At 36.5% G+C, this 17,010-nt stretch overlaps 1 protein-coding gene across 1 annotated transcript in view; it reads left to right on the top strand.

Annotated features, from left to right (window-relative positions):
- Nucleotides 1-17,010, top strand: part of CDH2 (cadherin 2) — a 270,984-nt gene that overhangs the window by 251,322 nt on the left and 2,652 nt on the right. The window lies entirely within an intron of this gene.

Raw genomic sequence — 17,010 nt, 5'->3', positions numbered from 1 at the left:
TCACCTATTAGCACCTATTAGCTTAATTTAATAAGAGATGTTTATCTTGAGTTTCTTACATATCACCCTTCAAATTCTAAAGATAGTAGAAATTTGTACTTACAAAAAGAATGAAGTCCCGTCAAATAAGATTAGTGATAAGAACAGGTAAATTAACTGCTATGTAAGTGCATAAATACCTAAATGTTCATTTGAGGATTTTAAGAACCTATGTGAGAAAAGACCAGCTCTCTGTTGAATATAATAGATCTGATTTTCACTATGAAAATTATTTTTGTTTTATTTTGTTTTTTCCTTTCACTACTAATCAGGAGTTCTTCTATTTTTGTACTTAAGATGTGTAGTAAAACTTAAATTTAGTTGAATGCAGTCAACTCTAAATTATTTCTGTTAGAATTTCAGGGCAAGAAGTCATTCTCTAGTATATAAGTAGTCAAAGGATGTTTCTCAGGAGAAAAATTGCAAGTCATTAACAGCCATATGAAAGAATGTACAAATCATTAATAATTCAAGAATGCAAACCAGAACAATGTTAAGGCTTCAAGTCACATCTATCAAATTAGTGAAGATAACAAAGAAAATAGTCCTTTTTGGAGATGTTGTGAAAAGACAGGTTTAGTCATTCATTGTTGATGGAGCTGTGAATTAGTACAACTGTTCTTGAAAGCAGTCTAGAATTGTACAAAGAAGGTGACTGAAATGTCCATAACCTTTAATTCAATGATTCTGTTGCTAGGCACATGCCTTAGGGAGGTCAGTAACAAAAAGAAAGATCCTATGTACACTAATGTATTTATAGCACCCCCGTATTATGTGTTCGCAAAGAACTAGAAACAAATTAATGCCCATTGACTGAGAAATTACTAAATAAATGGTGCTCCATGAATGTAATGGAATATTATTACACTGTAAAACACAGTAAAACATGATGAATATAGAGAAACATGGCATGATTTAGATGAACTATCAATGAAATGTGAAAAATTTCAAGGCAAGAATTGCTAAAAATCAGAGTGCTTTGAACATGTCTATATATCATGGTTTCATTACATTGGAAATTAAAAATAGGCAGTACTTGTACTTAACAGTCCTTATCTAAAGTCATCAACCCTAATCCTGTTCCATTTCTCCCCTCCACCCCAAAACCCAAAGATGACTTAGGCTCAAGAATTGAAGAGCCAGAATTTGTATACAGTAGAACTGAATCCATTTTATGTGGCCTTTAATAAAATATTAAGTATCATATGCTTATTAAAAGATAGATATTTTTTGAGTTTTTTTCTGAAATAGAAAGTATTTTATTATCCTTCTCAAACACAAAATCATTATAATATCATTTTTTTTTCTTTTTGCATTTTGGAGGGTAGAAGGCAGGGCAATTGGGCTTAAGTGACTTGCCGGCTTTCACATGGCTTGTAAGTGTTAAGTATCTGAGGCCAGATTTGAACTCAGGTCCTCCTTACTCCAGGGAGGGTGAGGTATTCATTGCCTCACCTAGCCACCCCTAGTACCAATTTTCCTATCTAAGTTTTTAACTGTACTAGGTCTTAACTATAAAACTTAAGGTTTTATAACAAGGAAGGAATCCATAAGTGGCTATCTGTTATCTTTAATTTATTAAGATGGTGATTATTCTTGAAAATGGATATTAAATTTTGTTAACTGGATAATAAATTTATTTTTGTTAAATGTACTTTTCAAGTAATTAGAGAGGAACAGGATGGCAGTTATTTCCAATAACACGAGAAATTTGTCAGATGAATTAATATGATCTCACCATCTATTCACCTCTATGAATCCTCCCTAATCTTACTCAGGTAATGTTTAAGCCATCTCACCATACTATATACCTATGTGTGTATATGTGTGTTGCTCTTTTACCTACATTTAGTATTAGAGGCCTGTTCACTGAATGGGCATTGCCTCACTCTCAGTGAGTACCTGCAAAGGCCTTAGCCTGAAAGGGCCAGGTTCTCCCATTGCATCCTGGGTCATCTCCAGTCATCCTGATGAATATCAGGTCACTAGATTCAGGTGGCTCTGGAAGAGAAAGTGAGGCTGGTGACCTTGCACAGCCCCCCCTCACTCAAATCCAAGTCACCTGCAAGTCAGGTCATCATTTCCCTGATGCCACCGTCCTCTTCAAAAACAAAGGACAAACGTAATGACAATATTTAGCATTATTCTTATCATTATTTTGGTAGCACAATACCTGACACAATGTAGATGATTATTAAATACCCATTGATTTATTATTATATCGGGCTCACTTCTTCCTTAAATTCACATTTTTCCCCCTTTGGCAAGAGGATGTCATTGTCTTGCTGATGCTGCCTCAAACATCTTAATCTCCTACTTCCAGTCTCCTCAAATCCATAACCTATTTCTTTACTGCACCAGTCGCAAATGGGGATCTCACCATTACCCACAAGTTTTCTGTCTCCATTTCCTAAAACTGGCATTCCTCATTCTGATCCCCTGTTATCACTACCTAGCTCTCTTATGCCTTACCCCTCCTAAGCCTCTTCTTTGCCCTCATTACAGCTTCCAGTTTTCCCACTTCTCAGTGCTTTCTCAGACCATTGCCTCTTCTCTGCCTTCACTTTGTGAAAGCGTCCAAATCTCAACCATGTGGTGACTAGTTCAATGCTATACTGTTCTCTGCTCTTGAATCCTTTGCCCCTAGGTTCTGTTGCTGATCTTCCCTTGTCAAACTCCAATTCTAAATTACTCCCCCCACCTGCCTTCTCTGCCTCTTATTCATGTGGACAGCTGAGTACAGATTCATGTTCTTACTTCTTACTGCCACAGGACAGTCCTTTTACTCCTCACTAATTAATTCCTTACCCAGTTCCTCCTATCAGCTCTTCTAGAACCACATATCTTCCTTGCCCCACCCTCTCAAGTGAGGGCCTTAACTCTTGCTTAATTTGGGGGGGGGGAGTTGAAACCATTTGCCAGGAGCTCCTTTGTTTCTCCTTCTCCTCATCTCAAAACCTCCTAGATTTTATCTTCCAACTCCCCTTTACTTTCATTTTTGTTTTTTGAGGGCAGTTGGTGTAAAGTAACTTACCCAAGGTCACACGGCTAGTAAGTGTTAAGTGTCTGAGGCCAGATTTGAACTCAGGTCCTTCTGACTCCAGGGCCTGTGCTCTATTCACTGTGCCACCTAGCCAACCCCTTCCCCTTTACTTTCCTTCCGCCTCTGATGAGGTAGCCCTTCCCCTTGCCAAAATTGACCCCTCCATAGAATCTGTCTTCTCCACAAGGTTGTAATATCAGTCATTCTAATTTTAATTCCTAATATTCAGCCTCACTCTATCTAATGATTTCCTTTTATTTGGTCTTCAGACATGCCCCAACTGTTCCCGTCCTTAAAACGCCTTCACTAGACTCTACCATTCTCTCAAGACATCATCCTACATCTTCTTTTCCTTTCTCAGCCAAATTCCTGGGGCAGAGATGGGAGGTGGGAAAGGGCTACAATTATTACTCATTTGCTCCACTCCTCCTTTCTCCCTCATTCTTCAACACTTTGCAGTCTAAGTTCCAAACTCATCACTGATGTCTTAATTTCCAAATCTGGTCCTCATCTTTCTAAATCTATCTGATACATTTGACACTACTGACTACACATTCTTCCTGAATACTTTCTCAGCTCTTAGTTTTCATGATATTATTTTCCCCTAGTTTCTCCTCAAACGACTGAACAACAAATGTACCAGGCACTGTGCTGAGTGCTTTACAGATAACTGTCTTTTGATCTTCACAACAATCCTAGGAAATAGGCACTATTGTGACCCCCATTTTGCAGTTGAGAAAACTAAAGCAGGTAGAAGTTAAGAGATTTGCCCAGAGTAAACACAGCTAGTGTCTGAGGCCAGATTTGAACTCAGGTCTAATTGACTCCAGGCAGAGGTCTATGTACTGTACTACCATTTGCCTAGATCCATCTAAGACATGAGAGCTCTTTCCCTAGGCCTTTTGAATGTTTTGTGGATTATTATGAAATAATGTTTCCAGTGGATTTAAGGAAAAAATAATGCATTTTTAAAAATTTAGAATATAAAAGGTACATCTTCTCATGTATAGGTATATAGACATAAGTTGCAGGGGCTGATAGTACAACCCATGCATACAATCAGCCATGCAATCTCAAGTTGAATTTAATTTCCTCCTCAACGTAATGGAGCACATTACTGCTAGTCCTAATTGGAACCACACTATTAGTACTTCAAATACATTATCTGTTAAATTGTCTAACCTTGGAATTTAACTAGCTTTTATAGACTTGTTTTTTACTCAACAGATTTTTAAAATGCTAACAAACCCATTATAAGGAGGGGACTATCTGTTTAACAAATTTTTTTGAAGTTGGAATCCTTCTGAGGTTCTTTTAGCTACTTCTAGAAAAAGCCTTTCACATTTGTTGATTTTTCTTGCCTGCATAAATGAATAGATCAGTATTAGAAAGATTTGTTAGTTGAAGGCACCTTTAGAAGTGAGTCATTTGAAAATGGCTACATGTGACTTAAATGATTTAATCTAGTTTGTTTTTAGTAATTTCAGTCATGTCCAGCTTTTCATGACCCCATTTAAGGTTTTCTTGGCAAAGATGCTGAAGTGGTTTGCCGTTTCCTTCTCTAGCTCATTTTACAGATGAGGAAACTGTGGCAAATAGGGTAAAGTGACTTGCCCAGGGTTACACAGCTACTAAGTATCTGAGGCTGGATTTGAACTCAGGTCTTCCAGATTCTAGGCCTGGTATTTTATCTACTATGTCACCTAGCTGCTCTATAATCTAATGCTGTCTAGTAAAGGAAGAACATTATGATAATGATTGTAATTATAGTGATTTTGTAGATAGAAGACAAAGTTAAGTTTGTAAGAATATTGAATAGTGGGCTTAATTGGACATGGAATTACGATTCTTGAGGTAGTGTATTGTTTGCAATGTAGTAAATATATAAAGTGAAACAGGAGAATTTTTTTCAGTATTGTCAATTGACATTCATTTTACTTAGAAATTTTAGAGAATGACCTTCAGAATGTAGGAAGCTGATGCAAATTCATTTTCTCTTAGTGCAATAGTTTTTGTTAAACTACTAAAGTGTATATTCTAACCGTTTTGTTTTCAAGTTAAAATGAAAGTAAATCATCATGTATATTTATTAAGACACAAACTTTGATCTAATTCTTTATAGATCTTTTGCCCATATATTAAGCTTTCTTGGATAAAATTTCCATACTGAAACCTACATGACAATTTCATCTTTTCCTTCTACTAGTAAAACTTTAATAGTTATATTTGAAAATAACTAAACTTCAAAATTATAGGGATAGCATTGTCATTACAGTTACCAACTTAGAATTAGTTATATGTCTTAGATGATAACATTGAGAAAAAACTCTGATGTAGTACATAGAACCCTGGCATCAAAAGTTCGGGTCTCATCCAAGCCCTCCTAGTCAGTAGCTAATGGCTAAATCTTGGACATATTCCTTGGTTATTCTGGGCCTCAGGTGCTTCTGTATAATGAGGTGATTGGACTAAATGGTCTCTAGGAATCCTTATTAGCTCTAAAATGCTGTGATTCCTTTAATGGAAGTAGAAATTTATGGTTTCCAGAATGTGTGGGAAAGAAGAAGAGTTTAGCTCAGTTTAAGTTAGTGACCACCAGTAAAATTCCACAGTGACATGAAAAGGTTACTTTTTGTTTTAAACCTGGATTTTAATCCACATCATGGAACATATGCTAGATAAGATTATGTAATTATGTAGAAGGATGAATAAAGTTTTTGTGTTCACACCAACAATACAAAATTCACTTGTTGAAATCAGTAGGAATTGTAGTATCACCTCTTAAAAACATCTTACTATTCTCTTACATTCAGTTGTATGTGATTTTTACAGACCCTGCATTAGCATGTCTCAGCACACAAGGCATACATATATTTAGACCTCTGTATATAGAAGGGCTTTCAGCAGTAGCAGCAGTTTATCCAAAGTCACATAATCCTTTCCCAGAGTAAATGAAACTATTTCTTTTTTTTTTTTATTTCAGACTTGTCTGACCCAGGGGTAAATTCTTTTTTGTTCTTTTGGTGCCACAGAGTGTAGTAGTGCCCCGGAACCCTATAATTCCATTCTTTTTATCCCAGGATTCTCATAGATTTAACTTTGTCACTTCTATAAAAGCACTATAATTACATTCATTTTTTAAAAAAATTATATATTCTTTCTTTAAAATCCCTGGTCTCAGCTCCTTAGTGATCCCTTCAGGTTTAGAGCTGCCATGACTCGCCCAGGCTTTCTAGGGTTCCTAATTCCCAGAAACTTTCTCTTTAAGAGAAAAAAAAATACCTATTTCCTATTTTCCTTCTTTTTTTTTTTAACTCTTCACTCATTGCACACTGGCCTGTAAGATGTTTGTAATGGGAAATGAGAGGAAGCGACAGTAACAGATAAAAGGTTTATAGATTTGCAGGTTTTATATATGCTTATAGTTACTCATTTTAACTATAAGTTAGAACTATAGCTATAGTTATAATTACTATATAGCATAGTTCTCAGCCTACACTCATTAGCTCCCTTCTGCACAGCTTCTTTCCCCTTAGCCATAGCCTTGATATTAACGTTTTTTACCCATTTGGCTTATCAAAGCTCTCACTCCTCATTACTTACTTTAGCTTTGTCCTAGTTAAAAGTACTGAAGTCTGAAGCTTAAGGTAGTTCTCCCCACCATTTATCCTTCCCCTTCCTACCCCCCTCAATCTTTATAGATTACTGTACCTTGACCTACTCTCCATGGTCTATCCTTCTGCCACTCAGCCCCCAGACTCAGTGAAAAAGGATTTTTTTTTTTTCAAACTAATTCTGCAGTTGTCCCTCCCAAGTTTCAGGAATTTGTTTCCCTGAAACCTGATGTGGAACTTTATTCTTCTGAATCCTGGAAACTTCTGTTTCTGTGTGTGTGTGTGTGTGTGTGTGTGTGTGTCTGTCTGTCTGTCTTTCTCTCTCTCTTCCCCGCCTCTCTCCCTCTCTTCCCTCTCTCTCTCCCTCTCTTTCTCTCCCTGTCTTTTTCTCCCTCTCTCCGTCCCTCCCTCCCTTACTCTCCTCCCTTCCCATCCACCACTTTATTTCCCTTACTCCATCTGTCTCTTCTGGCTGTTCCTATGAAGTAACTTCTTTTAGCCCACTCTTAAGAGTGATTCATTCCCCAATGTCCTGGGCCTCTTTCCTTGTGAGCTCAGGGTCATAAGGTCCCAATCCACTTTGGCCCACTCAGAGCCTTGGCTTACTTGATGTGTGGCTATTTTAGCCCAGCCAGACTCATTTGCTGCCTCATTCTGACTTAGATTATTTGGGTTTGCTCTTAGCTCTACACTAGTAGTCAGACTAAGCTTCCATATATATCTGAGGGTCAATAGAGACTGCATATTTCCTCTTCTATAGCAAAGGGATCCAACTATTTCCTATTCTAAGTTCCCCTTGGGCCTCTTTCCCTTGAGTATTACAGTTGTTTTAGGGGTGTTTTTTGGACCATGATCACAGTGGGATGGAATTTGCCCACTGATAAAACTAATAACCCATCTGTAGCTTCTCATTCTGGACTTTTTTTTGCCCATACCTTTTCATAATCCTCCATAGAGGAATCTACCCAACATATTGGAGGCCTCCCCAGAAAGGAGGAAGATTTTGCTCATGAGTGCAAAACCCAGATTGTTCATCTGTTACCTTGTGCTGTCAGTGCCTAACCTGTCTGTCTCATGTTTTAGTTATGCATGGCCTCAGTTATGCCTTTTATATAACTTTTACTCTGGCCATCTTTGGCAATGCACAACATCTTAGTTTCTTTATCTGTAAAAAAAAAATAGTTGGTTGATTAGAAAAAATGATCTCTAAGGTCCTTTCCAACACTAAATCTATGTTCCCTTCTAGCTCGGAGCCTCCCCCCCTGCCCTCTTTCTCTGTATATATATGCACATACATAGATATCCATATATACACAAAGGTATATGTACATATGTGTATGAATAAATATATGTGTGCATATACTTGTATACATAATATATGTATACATATACATGCATGCATGTGTTTTTTCATAAACATAGTAACCTATAATTTTTATTTTCTTGAGATGAGTGTTTCAGAATTCATTACCATCTAGCAGTAACAGGAGAATGCTAACATTAATGAGAGAGGCATTATGATATAGAGGATACAGAGATTTCCTTGGAGTCAATAAGACTTGGGTTCAAGTTGTATCTCTGACACATACTGGCTGTGTGACCTTGGGCAAGTCATTTAACCTTCCAGTGACCCAGACAACTAGTGTAAGTTGCACACGCTATATTGGTAAAGGGGGTTCTTCACCAAGAGCATCGTACACAAATGAAATCATAGATCCAGTAAAAATAATGTTTCAAAGGTCTGCTTTTGGAGGTGAAAATGACATGGGACCATTCGGCAAGATCTCAGATACATTTTAGCCCTCTGTTCTTCCTGTTCAGTTTTGGGTTCATTCTACAAATAGAATTCCACATGTATCTGGGAAGAACTAACTCAAGAGGTTATAAATTTTCTGCATAACCTAGGCAATAGATTTTCTTCATTCACCTGTTTTTTTTCCCTTTGTGTTCTGTGAAGCAGGTTTCTTTTGAGTGACCCTTGAGCTCTTGAAGAAGGTCTGTAGTATAGAATCAGAAAATATGGGGAAATACCTTTAGGTCAGTCCGTTTCTCCCTGCTTTGTTTTTCACTCGATATTGTAATCAGAAGATCAGTAATCAAAGTTGTTTCAATAGCAAGAGACTGTTAGAAATAAATGAGTGCACATCTATCATAGAATCTTATATGAACTTAATATAACAAATGTTTTTCTTTCGCTCTAATGAAATTAAATACATTTTTGCAACCACCAAAAAAATAAACCCAGTACTGTTTGGCATACTCTATCCCTTTGAGAAATTTGAGTTACTATAAAAAAATGAACTGCTGTGGAAAATAAATTATGAAAGCCTACTTTTTCCCCATCTTATTTCCTTCAAAGATTTCCTCAGTGCATGTACTGAATAGACCATTCTCATAAAGATTTAATAGAGGTGAGAAAGTAGGCATTTTTGTCAATCTATACTTACATCTTTTCAGATGGCTTTTGGGAAGCAACCATCTTTTACAAACTTTTATAAGGTGTTTTTAATATACTCCCTCTTAGAATTACCTTGAAAAATGATCCCTGAATACTTTTTAAATCATTTCTCTTCCTACAGAAATTTCTTCTTTTATAAATTTATTCACATTCAGAAACTTTTACTGTCTTCATTTTCTTGAGTCCCATTTCCATTTCTTTTTATAGCAGCACATCATGTGCTGAAATATTAGAATCCATATGTGATACTTTCTTTGCCATTAAGTGATAAGAATAGACTTCTAAAGATATGATAGCAGATCAATTTCATTTCACATCTGTTTGTTGCCCTACTCAGAGTTTCCTCTAGAACCACCTTCAGGATAATTTGGTTTATATGAGTCCGATTTCAAGCTATGCAAGATTTTTTTTAAACTATTCATTTTGCTCTTGTCTGAGATGATAACTGCTTTTAATCACCCATCACCTTTCTGTGGAATTGTATGCAAGTTAGCTTGTTTAGCATACAGTTCCTTTGGCTGTCATGTTTTACCTTTGCAGGGAATTCATTTTGGTTGACTTAAGCAATTTCTTGGGTTGGTGGCCCAGTGGATAATGTTGGCCTTACAGTCAAGAAAACCTAAATTCAAATATGGCCTCAGACACTTATTAGCTGTCTGACTGGGGAAATCACTTAACCTGTTTTAGATTCAAGTTTCCTTATCTGTAAAGTAGGGATAAAACCAGCACCTACCTTTCAGAGTTGAAATGTAATCATATCTGTAAAGTGCTTTGCAAATCTTCAGTGCTAGATAAATGCTGGTTATTTATGGGTACCCTTGGCTTCCTCTTTGTGGCAATTGTTTTTACACTGGTTGCACTTTTAAAATTGGTGATCAGTCACATAATCAGCAAGAGATTGGGCTATTAGTTAGCGTAACTTTTCCAAACTAATAATCCCCAAAAGAAAGGAATACGTGAAATAATCCAGAGTAATTAAAACTGAACCAAAAAAGATAAGAAAGAAAAGTGATACAACATAAAGTACAGTAGAGTGGAAAACTGAAATTTGTAAAGCCTTCACTAATCTGGCCCAGATTAATCATCACCCCTGGCACGTCCTGTGCCCCAGTCATATACATATTGTGTTGCTTTCTGTCAGCTCCTAGTGAGTCAATCTATAGTACTCATCCCTAATAAAAGGTACAAAACATAAAGTTTTGTCTAGCCACACAAAGGAAAGGAGATAAAATGGGGAGAGCAGGGACACGTTGAGCAGTGCAGAGCCACCTTGAAGAGGAAGGCACTTCTGTTCTCAAGGAAAGAGGGATGGAAACTTAACCCTGGCCCCATGCTTTCATGGAATTTACTGAGAAAACTGGCCCAGTCAAAGACCCTAACTCAGCGAAGTCATTTTCAGTGGTGTCTGACTCTTTGTGACCTCTTTTGGGTGGAAGTTTTCTTGGCAAAAATGGGGAGGTGATTTGCCTTTTACTTCTCTAGCTCATTTTATAGATGAGGAAACTGATGCAAACAGCATTAAGTTACTTGCCCAGGGTCACACAGCTAGTGTCTGAGACTAGATTGGAACTCATTTCTTTCTGCCTCCAGGCCTCTACTCGAGGAGGCCATGTACACCCAAGGTAATTTTGAAGGAGAGAAATTGCTGTCATAGCGTTGCAAAGATATATGGCCAAACAAGGTGACAGGATGAGAAAGCCAAGCCATTGGGAATACAAGGCAAAATTAAAAAAATAAAAGTTCAAACAGATGATGGATATAAGCATAGCTCCCAAGCAGATAAATCAACAGTGAAACTCACAGAGACAGAATTCTCTCTAAGTAAGAATTCCCCCCAAATTATAAAAATCATACTTTACAAACAAAAAATTCCTGATACAAGAGCGAATTCTATCGATAACCATGAAATCATAGTTCAAAAAATGCAGAAACCTCAGAATCTAATTCTTCTAAGAGAAGATACTAGAGTAGACAATTAGGTAAGAAAGCCAGTAACAAATAAGTGAAAGAGTAAATAAACAACTTAGAAAATATAATGAGCAGTCTCTCCAAAGCAGCAGAGGCAAAAAAAAAAGAAGTGAATTTGGAACTCAGAAATTCCTGAGTTGGGGGAGAGGGAGAATGATCAAAGAGAAGCAACAGATCACTTTGAAAGTACAAGCCAAAGCTGCTGATTTTGAAAGTCAAGCACACAGAATTAATGGTCATTAGTCTCTTAGAAAAATGGACACATATTAAAACTTAAACAGTCTTTCTATAAGAAACAGGGATCAGGATAGATAATACCTGGACCTGGGATGGAGGAAGGAGAAAGACTTCTTTCAATGTAGGTCTATATATTCTGTGCAACTCTTAGTCTGAGAGAGGTGCCTAGATTGCTGAGAAGTTAAGTAAATTGACCGGGGTCACAAAGTATGTGTGAACGATAGGTTTTGAACACATCTGTCTGGTTTCAAAACCACCTCTTTAGCCACTGTGATAGATGTTTCCTCACTGCAAGATAAAATAGAAAAATATGGCTCACACAACAGAAGATAAAGTACTAATTAATCAAATCCATGGATTGCTACTAAATACAAATGGTATATATCTGTTGGTCAGTTATAGAATTTAAATGCAATATAATAAATTTTGTAAGCTACCAGGGTAAAAAACCTTCAGCCATGAAAGGAAATCAGTTTGATCAGCCCAGGATTATACCATAGCCATGAGAAATGAAAGAAAATATTGGGTTAGGACATTCCAAAAAACAAAGCACTTCAGTTCATAGAGCATGTTCTTCAAAGCTAAGCCTAATTATCTGTGAAAAAGATGACTTCAATAAAAGAGAAGCATTTGAGTCTTAATAAATGTTAGCAGAACATTCACTATACAAAAACTTTCAATCAGAAAAGTACATGGAAGGCAGATATGTGCAATTATCAAGAAAACACTGAGCAATGGAATAAATTTTCTCAGATTTCTGAGATTTATTAAAATGGATCAAGAGTTAAAAGAAATAACAGAGACAAAAAAAGATCTAAGGATCTAAACATTTAATGAAATCTTAGAGTCAGAAGAGAAGAACTGAAATAATATTAAATGGACGAAATCCCATGTTTCCCTGTAAGTGTCAATATTTTTCTGATAATACTTATCAAGGGGTTGAATAATAATCAATAAGCATTTATTAAGTGCTTCCTATGTGCCGTGCACTGTGTTAAATGCTACGGATACAAAAAGAGGCGAAAGTCCCTGCTCTAAAGGAGTTCACAATATGATAATATATGTCATTTGAATGTAAAAAAATAGGGGGGCTGTTTATGTACTCCCACAGTGCCTGACGGTGAACGGAAAGCAGTAAGTTTGTAATCTCTTAAATCTTGGAGAAGGGCTTGGGATATTGTAGGGTAAGAATAATAGGTGGGAATGGCAGTTGAAAGGGTACAGCTAAAGAATATTTGCATTGAAGTGAAGGAGGGGCTGTTAATGGGCTTTGTCTGTGGATGAGGGTGGGGTGGGGATCTTCTCTTGATTAATGGACATCTTCTCTTGGTTGATATTTGTGCTTTCCAGGACTGCATCAAACACCCCAGAAGAAGGGATGTATGGATCCCCAGGGGTTGCCATCTCCCAGAGCAGTAGGGTGAATTTAAGTCCAAAAGCAGGATATATTGGCCTTAGAAAAAGTTGAATGACCACAGTAAGGCAGTAGGTCTGAACTTCATGGTTCAGGCTAAAAAGTGACCATCCATGCACACACTTTACTGCGCCTTTCATGAATTAATATTCCGAAGAATGAGGCGCATCATAAAAAAAAAAAGCATGCAAACAAAAAAGAATAGGGAAAGGACTGTGTATGTACTAGCATAGAATAATAGAACATAGAGTAATAGAGAAAGCTCAAAATGTGTTACTTCAGAAACTCAGCCCTTCATGATAGACATAGAAGAAAAGAGCACAAAAGTGTAACACATTTAGAATAGGCTAAAAAAGAAGTAGAGATAAGGAAAGGAGTTCAAAGTAAAGGAATGCTTAGAAAAGGGCACTGTAAGAGTGTTACTTAAATTATGAGGTTAGACAGTGAAGGAGAGATTTTGAATCACACACTTATCTGGGTAGAGAACGGGAAAGGCCAAAATGAGGTAGGAGTCAGGTGAAGGAGTTGGTCAACAGGAATGGAGAGCAGAACAGAGTCTGTAAGAATGAATTAGTGTCAAGTTAGAGACAAAGTGCTGAATTAAAAGAGAAAATAAAAATCATTACAAAAGAAGTAAATAGTAGAAAATGTAATCCTAACAAGCATAACCTTATGTACGTGGATTAACAGTTTAATTAGATCAGAGAAAATGGCAATGGATAAGGAAAAAAAAATGTTGTAACTGAGATAAATTAAAATTAAAGACATGTAAAGAATAAAAATGAGATATTGAGAAGAAGAAAATTAGAATTACAGTATAAGGCAAAATATAGTCCAGGAAACCACACTATATTTGAAGGTACTGTAGGCATAATCTAGTGTTCATTAAACCCCAAAACATAATCTACTTGGGGAAGACACAACATTTGACATAAACTACTGGAAAGAGTGGAAACATGGAAACATTTTGATGATGAAGAAGGGGAAAAAAGAAGAAGAAGGAAGGAGGAAGAAAAAGAAATTGTTGTTGTTGTTATTGGTAAAGTTTCAAATGGCTACTTGTCCTAAATATAAAGATTAGGTCCTTATAAATAGCAGTTATGATTAGGTGAAGAACATGTAATAAACAGACACATTTGGTTGAAATTTGGAAATTTCAAAGCTTTTACTCAAACAAAATCAGTACAAGTAAAGTAAAAAGATAACTCTCACTTGAGTAAAAACCCATCCATGAGATATTTCCAAGTTTTATGGCTAATTAACACAAATATATAACGAAGTGCCATTCATCAGTAGATAAATGATTACAAGATATGAACAAAGTTTTCTCAAAAAAAGATTTGCAAGCCATTAGCAATCATAGAAAATGAGCTGCAAGTCACTAATAACATAGTAATGACAAGAGATGAAAATCAAAAGTATAAACAAGCAAGCTGACACTACCCTACATTTCACCTTACACCCCTGAAAGTAACCAAGATTAAAAAGACTTAGATGTTCAATATTTAAAGTGCTGCAGGAAAAAAGAGAAATATCAGTGTGCTTAAATGTAGACATAAGATGATCAAACCATTCTGGCAAACAATTTGGAATTATGTGGGGTAAAAAAAAAATTGAATCATTTATACTGTGTCCCAAAGATCCCTCTGCTATGTTTATACCCCAAGGAGTCATTGAAAGGTCCCATATAACCAAAAGTATTCATAGAAGTACTTCCTGTCTTAGCAAATACTTAAAAAAAAAACAACAGATATTCATGAATTGGGGAATGGTGAAAAATAAATGCTGTTACGTAAATGTAATTTAATGTTGTACCGTAATAAATGTGAAACGTGAAGAATTAAGAGAAATATGGAAAATTTGTAGGAAATGAGACAGAGTGAATTAAGAAGAAATGAAAACAAATAGACCCAATACCTACTAATGTGAATGAAGAGAATGACCAAATGAAGTTGATCACAGGATAATTATAACGACTGGTTTTGTTTGACCCAAGAGAATAGAGGAGAATATGCTTCTTTCTCCTTTTGTTAGAAAGGAGAGAGACTGTGAATATGTAATACAGCAAATGCAGTCAGACACAAGTAATATGTTGGTTGGTTTTTCATGGCCTTCCTTTCTTTGTCTTCACTACCAACAAGACTTCATTCTTTTGTATATCTGTGTGTTGGGGCAAGAGGGTGTGGTTATAGGTATGTATCTGGAAATGATTAATATCAAATTGAAAGGCATGAATAAAACTTTCTTTGTAAAAAATTGAGCAGTTCCTTTTTTTAGTCACCATGTTTTCAAACATTTTACCATATCTGAACCGTTATAATGTGCCATCAGTTATCCTTTGTTCTAATTTCATATTAGTTTTTATATTTACTTTCAAGTAATTCACTAAATACTGAGGGCTTGTGGAGTGGGTAGCTCAAGGGCAGGCCTGCACAACCTTGGGTATGCCAGAAGATTTCCTATACCTTTCTCACAGGCCACAAGTGGTCCAGGGGCCACAGGCTGTGCAGGCCTGCTCTAGAGTAAAACTAATTGAAAAAGGCATTTTTGGAGAAGATGGTTCTGTTGCTGTATATGGTGTAGCGGAGAGAGCTAGGAAGTATTCCACATGGTAGAATGCCATGGAGTCAGGAATGAGCAAATTACACACTTTGCCTGGAGCAAAGAGAGAATATCGGGGAGCACAGAGCTCCAGGAGGCAAAGAAAAAATACTAGCTAAATAGCAATAATACAAAGAAAAGGGTAAAGTGTATGAGGGAAGCACTGATGTCAAGAACTTGAAGAAGACGAAAAGTCCCCTTTTAGTCAGAGGGATCCTGCCATTCAACTGGTTTTACTTAGAACTGAAACACATCATTGTTTCCTTTGGTGATCAGAGGCCTCATCCTTCTTGTTATCAAGAATTTCCCAGATTTGTTTTGCCTCTTGTTCAAGACTGCTTCTACAGCTATGTATGGTCAGTTTGTAATTAGACAAAGATTGCTTGCTTAGAAAGAAATGTTAATCTCCAATTTTATAAAAGCTCTTTTCTCAAAGGATTCAATTCCATGATCATTTATTAAATACCTGCTATGTGAAAGGTACTCTGCCAGGTACTGGGATTCAGTGTGCAATTGAGAAATTATATTTTGCTCAGGACACTTAGACTGTTCTTCATAACGTAACAATTCCACCTAATGAATAAAATCCTATCTAAAGGTAAGTTTTATACTTGGTGGCCCTAAACTTGTGATTTCCCTATAAGTTAGTTATTATACCGGAAGGAGGGAAGGAATCAAGCAATGAATGAAGGAAGAAAATGAATTTATTAAGCATCTACTATGTTCCAGGCACTATACAAAGCACTTTGCAAATACTATCTCATTTGATCCTCACAATCCTGGGAGGGAAGTTCTATTATTATCACCCCTATTTTACAGTTGAGGAAACTGAGGAAGAAATTAAGTGACTTTGCCCATTGAGAATTGTGGCAGGACTTGAACTCAGGTCTTCCCAACTCTAGGCCTAGCTCTCTATCCACTGTATCACCAGCTACTCAAATAGGTTGGATTATGAGTGATGTTGTCATTTACTCCAGAGAAAAGTTATGATTAAATTAGATCTCTGGGGAACTTGGAAAGAGACATCTAGGGACTAAAAAATCAGTAGTGGATACTTCTCTCCATGTCATTTACCTGAGGCCAAATGTTGCTGCTTATTATCTACAAATGCCTTTGTTCAGAGGGTGGTCATTTCGAGGGATATGATCCTGATACAGAGACATGTAGATGGGAGATGTAGTAAAGGCATCTGGGACAGCATCATTAGAATTTTAAAAAATCTCTGGGACGGCTAGGTGGTGCAGTGAATAGAGCACCGGCCCTGGAGTCAGAAGGACCTGAATTCAAATGTGACCTCAGACACTTACACACACACACACACACACACACAACTAGCCGTGTGACCTTGGGCAAATCACTTAACCCCAATTGCCCTCCAAAAAGCCAAAAAAAGAAAAAATCTCAGCCTTTATAAGATTGTGTGTGTGACTGTGTGTGTGTATGCATGCATATGCATGGACACATGTGTATGTATGTATGTACACATATACAAACTTTTTCCAATTCATGGTTTGTGTATCGTTATAAGACATATAAATATGAATGTACTTTTGTATTCATATAAATATACTTAAATCTACAAATATTTGTATTTTATAGTGAATTTTTAGATTGAGATAATTTTACATAAGATCAA

Source organism: Petaurus breviceps, unplaced genomic scaffold, assembly GCF_028583685.1.
Source record: "Petaurus breviceps papuanus isolate PSGF00001 unplaced genomic scaffold, PetGlider_PUasm1.0 38, whole genome shotgun sequence".
Lineage (NCBI taxonomy): Eukaryota > Metazoa > Chordata > Mammalia > Diprotodontia > Petauridae > Petaurus > Petaurus breviceps.
Note: the sequence above shows the minus strand (reverse complement) of the source record. Positions and strands in the feature narration are given on the sequence as shown.